Here is an 11,526-nt window from a genome sequence, read left to right on the forward strand (position 1 = left end):
CTGAATCCTTATTCTTCGAGTTAGCTTTCATTGCTATCCAATCTAATCTAATCTAATCTTCATCAAAACAGAAATGCGCAGCCGCTTTTATGCAGCAGACGACGTACGCTTACATACGGAGATACACTAAATATACATCAGGCAAGCTCCGTATTAGTTCCGTACTGCTTCCGTATTGGTCGGGCAGGGATACTACACTTACTTCAAGCTGGACTTCAATATTGTCCTTCTTTTTTCTCGCGGATCCACTTGACTCCAACCAGCTGTACCTGGTGCAGCTTCCTCCGGCTCTCCGATATCCTTCCATAAACAAGCAAAAGTGCAAACACAAAGAAAAAGAAACCACTAAACACACACTGCCAAAAACGCGGGCACGCACGCACGCACACTTCAAGACAGTGGAAATGGCCTCAGCATGCACAGATGTCTAATAGACACCACCAGTGCGGCGTATCATCCTAGGCCAACAACAAAAGAAAAAGGAAACAATATGTGTTCGGAAATAGCGTCGAACCCCGCAGTGTTGAAAAATGCAACACCACGGACCTCCGGAGTTTGGACATCTCAGATAGTCTCAAACAGATCCAGGTTTCCAGCCATGGAACTGGCCATAGAAAAGTATGAAATCATGAGTGATACGCACAGCAATGATGTGCGTATCACATGTACTCGGCCCAACCGTGCGTGCATGGGACCAAATGAAAAAGAAAGCGGGCACTGGGACTGAGCCTCAGTGAAACACGACATGCATGCTGCAGGCAAGGAGCCCACCACATTCTTTTTTTTTGTCGTCAAGCACCGGTGAGTCATTCTTCTTTTCTTTCTTTTCTTCTTCTTTTCTTCTTCTTTTTTAATGCAGAATGACTTCCCGCCCGCACCGGGTCATTCTTTTTTCTCTTTCTTTAGTCTTTTTTTGTGGAATGACTTACTACCCGGGACCAGCTGAACCCTGCATTATTCTTTTAAAGGGCAGCTGGAAGGACACCCATAATGGTAACAGTACACATTATGAGTGCCTCCAAACCATCAGTACCTGGTCCTTCCAACTGGATTGTGGAGACATTCCGCCATTCCAAAGAACAAGAAACGCAACACACACCACAGCAAGATCTCTTCCTATGTACTTGCAAACACCACACAGCATCCCCAAACCCCACCAGCAACCTCAGTGCACTAGCTCACCATGGTACAGCCTCAGCGGCAATACAAAGTGGCAAGAGCGCAAAAGTTATCATCATCGGTTGCATAATTACTTCCATTATTTTCATCATACAGAGGTAACTGCTTGAAGCTCATTCCAACTTACCATATTATCATCATTTTCGTCATCATCACCGCGTTCTTCGCCAGCAAAGGAATGACTCGGACGATGGGCTGCCCAAAACAAATCACATTCAACAGACGGGCAGACACACGCATACATGTGGGTGTGTGTATGTCAGATTTAAGTGAAAAGCTGGGGAACAAAACAATCGTGAAGTATGCAAGTGTGATGAAAAAGGTCAAACCGGTAATAAAAGCAGAGGAAAGAGAACAGAAAAACGACTTGTTCCAGCAACAGTCACTGACAAACTGACTGTGAGAAGCCATGTCAGTGTCGTAGGGGGCAGAACCGGCTCAGATGTTGAACTTATAATTGCACCTGCATGCACACAGTACAGATGGTACAAGAAAAAAAGTAGGGTGACAAAATCAGTATCCACCGAGATAGGATCCTGTGAACTCTACCTTCTACATTGTACTTGGAGTGGTCGCCAAAGTTGTCTTCTCACAAAGAAAATTTGTGGGGAAAAGGTAGATAAGACAGGTTTTTGACTTGGCAAATTCAATGCACACCTACTGGAGATATTTAAATTCCGACAAAACTCAAGTTGGCATGAAAGTGAAAGACCCACACCTTACCAGCAAAGGAGACACTCTTTTCCGAAGCTGGATTCCTGCCATGTTCGAAATCTCTAAGCACCGGCAACGTCAGTTTTTCCTTATGCTATCACGTCCCTAATTTACAATTCATGAATCTACCTGTGTTCAAAGAAATGGCCTGCACGCTGTTCAATAGACACAAATTAGCCCTCCACTGAAATCAAAGACTGAGACCGCCAGAGCTAACATTTCTCATTGCAAACAATGTTCATATAACGAGAAGGATACCTTTCGAGCCATTATATAACCAGCTACGACACGTTTTGGGACTGCAAATACTGGATATATCTGGATGTAACTGCACGTACTGCTGTGCAAGGGAAGTGTACTCCCACACGTCCACCACCTACTGTCCAATATGGTTGGTTGGTTGGTTTATTTTAATTGGCACAATAAACGGGAACTAGGCCTAATGATATAAAGGCGAATGGATGAGCCGCAATTAGAAAAGAGAGGACAGGACTTAGAAAATTACGAAAGAAGAAGTGTCTGACAGACGGGTCAAGCGAGTATCAGGGGTGGCAGGGTGGTCGAGGAGAGCTAGGGGAGGGCTAGTCTGAGCAACAAATTGTAGGCAGATAATGCTAAACCTGTTCTGTCTTGCTATGGTCCGAACGTCATCCAGCAGCAGGTTCCAGAGTGCTTATCCTGCGACGGACGGCCGAGGATGGCTGAATGAGCAGACCATTGGACCTCTGATGACTCAGATCTTACGAACAGTACAGACAATATGGCACTAGCTTTCCCGTGAAGGCACCTCCAGACAAACACTAGTAGCTTGCCCTCGCACTACAACGTATTTCCAATTGCTTGGCAAACGTTCTGAAGACGTCTGCAGAGTGACTGATCGCATGCCCTCAGTTATTATTATGCACTTGCATGTGATAAGTAAGGTTAGTTGCAGGTTTTCAGTGCATCTCGCTAAGTATTTACTCTGATAATAGTACAGACTCTGCTAAGCCAGTTGGAAAAGAATTTAGAACTTCCTAGTGGAAGAGATAACAAACAGGACATACTTTACTTACGGCAGCTCTGCTATAGTCCTTCTTTCAGTGCCCAAGAAAGTCCAGCCTCGTCTTCACGCGAATACATTGTATATTATTTATATACTTGTCCGCCGCCATTTTGGAAAACTCAAAATCTCCAACTGGACAACCTGTTAAAGCCAGATTCTCCTTCCGCTCCTTCTGCCGCCAAGTGAAATACTGTACTGCATACTTAGACTAAGACAATACTGTATAATAACGATCGCCCTCGCTACTCTTCGTCAACCTTCGCCAGGCCGCGGACCGCGTAGAAATACATGCACTGCGGTTCAGTTAGTAGCCGTTTTCCTCTCCCCTGGATCCACACCACTCAACTAATTACTTCTCAAGAGGCCCTTTGGCCATATGCTAGATGTCTGTGAGCAAACAAGGCCCACGTGCAGTACTAACAGTGCGTGTTATTCTACACATCCTACCTAGACTAGCCTTACTGAAGTGCTGTACTACACTCTACATGTACTACACGTGGACTTCGACAATACTTCGAACAGTACCAGTGCGTGGTATTCTACACATCCTAGAAATGCATACCGACAGAAGCGAAACACTTACTTCCAGGGACAATGTACAGCAAACGCAGGAAACACCAAGAAGCTTTGGCGTACCATTAACAAAGTCACCTGTAGAGACCGTCCCCATGTTGAACCCTCTTGTACGATCGAAGATGTCGCCTCAGCCTTCCACAAGGTGGTTACTGATGACTGTCGACCGCAAACGTTGTCTGCTCCCCTCGGGCCTCCACCCCGCACTTCCCTCCCCAAGTTCTCACACGTCAGTATCGGTGCTGTTGAACGGCTACTCCAGCAAGTTAATCCCGCGAAGGCAACAGGCAGCGATGGCGTACCAGGGGCAGTCCTCAAACTCTGCTCTGACGTCTTGGCGCCGTCTGTCACTAGCCTGTTCAATGCCTCGCTGTCGTGCGGACATGTGCCCTCGGCGTTCAAGCTAGCTAATGTCATTCCACTGCATAAATCTGGTGATCCATCGCTGCCAACTAACTTCCGCCCTGTATCCCTTCTACCCATACTCTCCAAGCTGCTAGAGAAGTTGGTTCAGAAGGAGCTCATCACCTTCCTGGACATAACAGCATCGTTACCAACAACCCAGTTTGCGTTCAGGCGTGGCCACTCTACCGAAGACGCATTAGTCCTTATGTCAAACCGCATCCTGACAGCCAAGGATCAGGGCCTATTCACAGGTGTATGCCTGTTAGACATGTCCAAAGCCTTCGATAAAGTCCAACATGACAAGCTATTGCAGGATCTCCACAGTGTTGGGGTGTCCGGTACTGCCTTGGACTGGTTCGCCAGCTACCTATCCGGTCGCACTCAACGTGTCTGTCTGGGGTCGCGGACTAGCTCTATATCAGCTTGCACGAGTGGTGTCCCCCAAGGTTCGGTGCTGGGCCCCATTCTGTTCAGCCTTTACACCCGCGAGGTCCCCGCTGTAGTTGGCCAGTCCGAGTGAGTTCAATTCGCGGACGACATTGCGCTCGCGTGCAGCCGGCGAACAGCACAGGAGGTATCCGATGTCTTATCTGCTTCTGTTTCAATTCTTGCAGACTGGCTGAAGGATCGAGGCCTGATCCTCAATGCTGGCAAGAGCCAAGTCGTGCCAATTCCTGCCGGCCGTCAGCACACAGCGGATCTACAGGTCGTCTGCCATGACACTTCACTGCCTAGTGTGCCAAGTGCTCGTTATCTTGGCGCCACAATCGATTCCGGCATGTCCTGGCACGCCCACATTGCCAAATGTTCTGCACGCGTGTCGCAGAAGATCGGAGCACTCTGGCGAATGCGCCGCTGCCTGAATCACCAGTCACGCATGACCTACTTTAGATCGCTGATCATGTCTGACCTGCTGTATGCCTCAAACGCGTACTCTAGCTCACTGCAAAGAAGGTACCTCGACCGTCTACAGGTCCTGCAGAACAGCGGGGCTCGTGCTGTCTTTGGCCGCCCTCCGTGGTCGTCTGCCCGCGACCTGCTGGAGCGCATTGCAGTGTTCCGTGTGGCAGAAGTCTTCAATCAGAAGCTAGCATACCTGGTGTGGCGCTGTCGTTATGCACTGGCAAGTCCAGAGTTGCAAGCCCTGCTAACCCCCGCTGCACCCGGCCCTACTAGGCTCCAATCTGCCATGGGCCTGTGCGTGCCAGTTTCCCGTTCGGTTGCGGGGCGGGGGCGCTTTGCTTGCAAGGGTGCTGTATTATGGAATGCCCTCCCAAGCGACATCCGTGCCATCCATCACGCTCGGCAGTTTCGCACGCAGGTAATCCCCTATACCTGCGCCCTGTAGATGTCGACAAGCGAAATCTGATTTTTTCTGTTCTCTTTCTGTTGTACCCGATCTCCCTCTGATGTACCGCTGACTCTACGTTGAAGATCAAAGTATTTGAATTCTCATTCTCATTATGATTTTCATATTCGCTTTCATGTTATTGGGTTCTATGCCCGTTTGAACTTGCGAATCAAAATAAATACAAACAAACAAACAAACAAACAAACTAGCTTAGTACGTAGACTAGTCTTACTGAAGTACATGTACTGTACTGCTACACGTAGACTTCGACAATAGGGCTTGAAAGTGATGACGTCAAAACCCGCAGGGAGTGACTAAGTTGACATCATTATTTCTATTTTGGATCCACTAAGGTGTGACTTTGCTATTGCCTCAGTATGTGGGTGCATAGCAACCCACTCATGTCGTAGGCAGGGACGACTTTTACTTCGCCACCAGTTGTAACCCCGCCCCCAGTAGCCAAATCAGTCAGTTTCACTGGTTACATCACCTTGCTGTGAGTAAGACGGCTTGAAATGTGCTTGGATCCATACAAAAACTGGATCCAAGTGGATCCAATTTTTGAATTTTTGAAATTGTTGCTATGCTGTGACGTAGCACTTTCAAGCCCTATACTTAAGTACGTACTTCGAAGTACTATAATAAAGATCGCCCCCGCTACTGTTCGTGAACCTCCGCCAGGCTTCCGCGTAGAAATACATGCACTGAGGTTCAGTTTGTAGCTGCTTTCCTCTCTCCGATGTATCCACTCACAGGTCAAGAACGACCCCACCCTTAGGCTTTAGTTTAGGGTACTGTAAAAGCCATTATTCTAACGAGGCGCATATAATAACGATTTCCAAAAAGACTAGTTTACGTGTCGTGTACCAAAGGTAACGATTCTCACGCGTTCTCAACGCTCAATGGAACAGCATACATTGTATGTATCGATTTCTGTATAACGATTTCTATTCTAACGACAGATTTCTCATCATTTATCATCATCGGTTGCTTGCATTATTTTCATCATACAGAGGCAACAGCTTCCAAGCCACGATTCAAACTTACCATAATTATTATCATCATCAGCGTCTTCATCATCGCTTTCTTCCCCAGCAACGGCCGAGTATCTACTGGTCATGATGGGCTCAGCCTCCAGAATATCAACATGCTGTGGTAAAACACGAAGACAACAACAGTATCACAACCACATTAAAAGTCAGTAAAAGTCATTATACATGTAATAGTTTTCATCATCAACATTGAAATACTTTTAAAAACATTCTTCTTTTCATGGAATTGTTTTGCCACTATTGTGCTCTGCTTCTCCACAATGGCACACCACAATGGCACATTTTGTTTTGTTTGCCTGTAAAAAAGGCGGTTGCATAATTATTTACATTATTTTCATCATACAGAGGCAACAGCTTGAAAGCTCACTCCAATTCACCATATTATCATCGCGTTCTTCGCCAGCAACGGAATTCCTCGGACGATAGGCTGCCCAAAACAAGTCACATTCAACAGACGGGCAGACACACGCATACATATGTGTGTGTGTGTGTGTGTGTGTGTGTGTGTGTACGTCAGATTTGAGTGAAAAGCTGGGGAACAAAATAATCGTGAAGTATACAAGTGCGATGTAAACTTTCAAACCGGCAATAAAAGCAGAGAAGAGAGAACACAAAAATGACTTGTTCCAGCAGCAGTCACTGACGAACTGACTGTGAGAAGCATCGTCAGTGTCGTAGGGGGCAGAACCGGCTCAGATGTTGTACTTATAATTGCACCTGCATGCACACAGCACACATGGTACAAGAAAAAAAGTAGGGTGACAAAACCAGTATCCACCGAGACAGAATCCTGTGAACTCTACCTTGTCTATTGTAATTGGAGTGGTCGGCAAAATTATCTTCTCACAAATAAACCTAGTGGGGAAAGGTAGAAAAGACAGGTTTTTGACTTCGCAAAGTCAATGCACACCTGCTGGAGGTATCTAAACTCTGACAAAACTCCAGTTGGCATGAAAGTGTGTCATCAACAGTGCCTGACAGTGTCCTGTTGTAAGATTGTAGGTCAACACAACTCAGTGGAAAACAGCTGTGGTCTTCTAAACTCAGTTACTTACTTCAAGCTGGACCTCAATATTGTCCTTCTTTTTTCTCGCGGATCCACTTGACTCCAACCAGCTGTACCTGGTGCAGCTTCCTCCGGCTCTCCGATATCCTTCCATAAACAAGCAAAAGTGCAAACACAAAGAAAAAAGAACCACTAAACACACACTGGCAAAAACGCGGGCACGCACGCACGCACACTTCAAGACAGTGGAAATGGCCTCAGCATGCACAGATGTCCAAAAGACACCAACCAGTGCAGTGTATCATCCTAGGCCAACAACAAAAGAAAAAGGAAATGATAATATTATGTGTTCGGAAATAGCGTCGAACCCCGCAGTGTTGAAAAATACAACACCACGGACCTCCGGAGTTTGGACATCTCAGATAGTCTCAAACAGATCCAGGTTTCCAGCCATGGAACTGGCCATAGAAAAGTATGAAATCATGAGTGATACGCACAGCAATGATGTGCGTATCACATGTACTCGGCCCAACCGTGCGTGCATGGGACCAAATGAAAAAGAAAGCGGGCACTGGGACTGAGCCTCAGTGAAACACGCCATGCATGCTGCAGGCACGGAGCCCACCACATTCTTTTTTTTGTCGTCAAGCACCGGTGAGTCATTCTTCTTTTCTTTCTTTTCTTCTTCTTTTTTAATGCAGAATGACTTCCCGCCCGCACCGGGTCATTCTTTTTTCTCTTTCTTTAATCTTTTTTTGTGGAATGACTTACTACCCGGGACCAGCTGAACCCTGCATTATTCTTTTAAAGGGCAGCTGGAAGGACACCCATATTGGTAACAGTACACATTATGAGTGCCTCCAAACCCTCAGTACCTGGTCCTTCCAACTGGAGTGTGGAGACATTCCGCCATTCCAAAGAACAAGAAACGCAACACATACCACAGCAAGATCTCTTCCCAGGTACTTGCAAACACCACACAGCATCCCCAAACCCCACCAGCAACCTCAGTGCACTAGCTCACCATGGTACAGCCTCAGCGGCAATACAAAGTGGCAAGAGCGCAAAAGTTATCATCATCGGTTGCATAATTACTTCCATTATTTTCATCATACAGAGGCAACAGCTTGCAAGCTCATTCCAACTTACCATATTATCATCATTTTCGTCATCATCACCGCGTTCCTCGCCAGCAAAGGAATGACTCAGACGATGGGCTGCCCAAAACAAATCACATTCAACAGACGCGCAGACACACGCATACATGTGGGTGTGTGAATGTCAGATTTGAGTGAAAAGCTGGGGAACAAAACAATCGTGAAGTATGCAAGTAGAAAGGAAAAGGACATATGGAAACGAGTTAAGAGTAACTCTCCATCACTGTAACTAGATACTGTAATACAGTCATAAAGTGCAACAACTAGGCACAAAACTGACAGAGTACTGAGACATTCGACGTCCTGACACCTAGCTTCAACACATCTCCGTAGCGCTAACCGACAGCCTTCCAACTTGGAAGGTTCAAGGTTATGGAAAGACCAAAGAGGGGAAGGCAAGCGCAACGAAAACGAGCACAAGCTACAGTCCCAACGGAACAAAGAATGTCGATTGTCACTGGACGATGACGAGACCAGTAGGCGATTTGACAAAGCGGTCTAACTACAATTCGAAGCAGCAAAGCAGCACACCACCCAACTTGGGTGGGTCAAAAATATCAAAGATAAGTTAAGAAGGGGGAAGCTTTGCGAGAACGAATTGTACAAGCCGAAATCTAAACTCCTACAGTACTCCTCATGCATGACATTGTGATGGACTAGTTGACTACAAAACAAGTTGTTTCACACGACGTACGTTTCGCCGTATGGTTCGTGACGGCTCATCAGGTGTGCAATTTGAAACTCGGGTATTGAGCCAATAATAAAAGTAGAAAGGAAAATTTATGACTGTATTACAGTATCTAGTTACAGTGATGGAGAGTTACTCTTAACTCGTTTCCATATGTCCTTTTCCTTTCTACTTTTATTATTGGCTCAATACCCGAGTTTCAAGTATGCAAGTGTGATGAAAAAATTCAAACCGGTAATAAAAGCAGAGGAAAGAGAACAGAAAAACGACTTGTTCCAGCAACAGTCACTGACAAACTGACTGTGAGAAGCCATGTCAGTGTCGTAGGGGGCAGAACCGGCTCAGATGTTGAACTTATAATTGCACCTGCATGCACACAGTACAGATGGTAGAAGAAAAAAAGTAGGGTGACAAAATCAGTATCCACCGAGACAGGATCCTGTGAACTCTACCTTGTACATTGTATTTGGAGTGGTCGCCAAAGTTGTCTTCTCACAAAGAAAACTTGTGGGGAAAAGGTAGAAAAGACAGGTTTTTGACTTGGCAAAGTCAATGCACACCTGCTGGAGATATTCAAATTCCGACAAAACTCAAGTTGGCATGAAAGTCAAAGAACCACACCTTACCAGCAAAGGAGACACTCTTTTCCGAAGCTGGATTCCTGCCATGCTCGAAATCTCTAAGCACCGGCAACGTCAGTTTCTCCTTATTGCTATCACGTCCCTAATATACAATTCATGAATCTACCTGTGTTCAAGGAAAGGGCCTGCAAGCTGTTCAATAGACACAAATTAGCCCTCCACTAAAATCAAAGAATGAGACCGTCAGAGCTAACATTTCTCATTGCAAACAATGTTCATATAACGAGAAGGATACCTTTCGAGCCATTATATAACCAGCTACGACACGTTTTGGGACTGCAAATACTGGATATATCTGGATATAACTGCACGTACTGCTGTGCATGGGAAGTTTACTCCCACACGTCCACCACCTACTGGCCAATATGGTTGGTTGGTTGGTTTATTTTAATTCGCATTATAAACGGGAACTAGGCCTACTGATATAAAGGCGAATGGATGAGCCGCATTTAGAAAAGAGAGGACAAGACTTAGAAAATTAAGAAAAAAGAAGTGTCTGACAGACGAGTCTAGCGAGTATCAGGGGTGACAGGGTGGTCGAGGAGAGCTAGGGGAGGGCTAGTCTGAGCAACATTATGGTAGGCAACTTATGCTAAACCTGTTCTGTCTTGCTATGGTCCGGACGTCATCCGGCATCAGGTTCCAGAGTGCATATCCTGCGACGGACGGCCGAGGATGGCTGAATGAGCAGACCATTTGACCTCTGATGACTCAGATCTTACGAACAGTACAGACAATATGGCACTAGCTTTCCCGTGAAGGCACCTCCAGACAAACACTAGTAGCTTTCCCTCGCACTACAACGTATTTCCAATTGCTTGGCAAACGTTCTGAAGACGTCTGCAGAGTGACTGATCGCATGCCCTCAGTTATTATTATGCACTTGCATGTGATAAGTAAGGTTAGTTGCAGGTTTTCAGTGCATCTCGCTAAGTATTTACTCTGATAATAGTACAGACTCTGCTAAGCCAGTTGGAAAAGAATTTAGAACTTCCTAGTGGAAGAGATAACAAACAGGACATACTTTACTTACGGCAGCTCTGCTATAGTCCTTCTTTCAGTGCCCAAGAAAGTCCAGCCTCTTCTTCACGCGAATACATTGTATATTATTGTTATTATACTTGTCTGCCGCCATGTTGGAAAACTCAAAATCTCCAACTGGACAACCTGTTAGAGCCAGATTCTCCTTCCGCTCCTTCTGCCGCCAAGTGAAATACTGTACTGCTGTACTTAGACTAAGACAGTACTATAATAACGATCGCCCTCGCTACTCTTCGTCAGCCTTCGCCAGGCGTCTGCGTAGAAATACATGCACTGCAGTTCAGTTAGTAGCCGCTTTCCTCTCCCCTGGATCCACACCACTCAAGAGGCCCTATGGCCATATGCTAGATGTCTGTGAGCAAACAAGGCCCACGCGCAGTACTAACAGTGCGTGTTATTCTACACATCCTTCGTAGACTAGCCTTACTCAAGTGCTGTACTATACTACACGTGGACTTCGACAATACTTCGAACAGTACCAGTGCGTGGTATTCTACTCATCCTACCTTAGTACGTAGACTAGTCTAACTGAAGTACATGATTGTACTGCTACACGTAGACTTGGACAATAATAGTTTAATACAGTAATAACGATCGCCTCCGCTGCTCTTCGTCAACCTTCGGCTCGCCAGCCAGTATGACTACTGTTATACACAGTGATGGCAAACCTGGCG

General features: G+C 46.0%; 1 long non-coding RNA gene across 2 annotated transcripts; it reads right to left on the bottom strand.

Annotated features, from left to right (window-relative positions):
- Positions 1 to 1,233: 1,233 nt before the first annotated feature.
- LOC135806810 (uncharacterized) lies at positions 1,234 to 7,006 on the bottom strand. 2 transcript variants are annotated; one of them, XR_010551290.1, is made up of 3 exons: positions 6,697 to 7,006; positions 6,315 to 6,417; positions 1,234 to 1,374 (listed from the first exon to the last, which is right to left on the bottom strand). It is a non-coding gene; the product is annotated as an uncharacterized LOC135806810 (long non-coding RNA). The 2 variants fall into 2 exon arrangements; XR_010551289.1 differs by lacking the exon at positions 1,234 to 1,374 and adding an exon at positions 1,468 to 1,642.
- Between the last annotated feature and the right edge of the window lie 4,520 nt (positions 7,007 to 11,526).

Source organism: Sycon ciliatum, chromosome 1 (genome assembly GCF_964019385.1).
Source record: "Sycon ciliatum chromosome 1, ocSycCili1.1, whole genome shotgun sequence".
In the NCBI taxonomy this organism is placed as follows: Eukaryota; Metazoa; Porifera; class Calcarea; order Leucosolenida; family Sycettidae; genus Sycon; species Sycon ciliatum.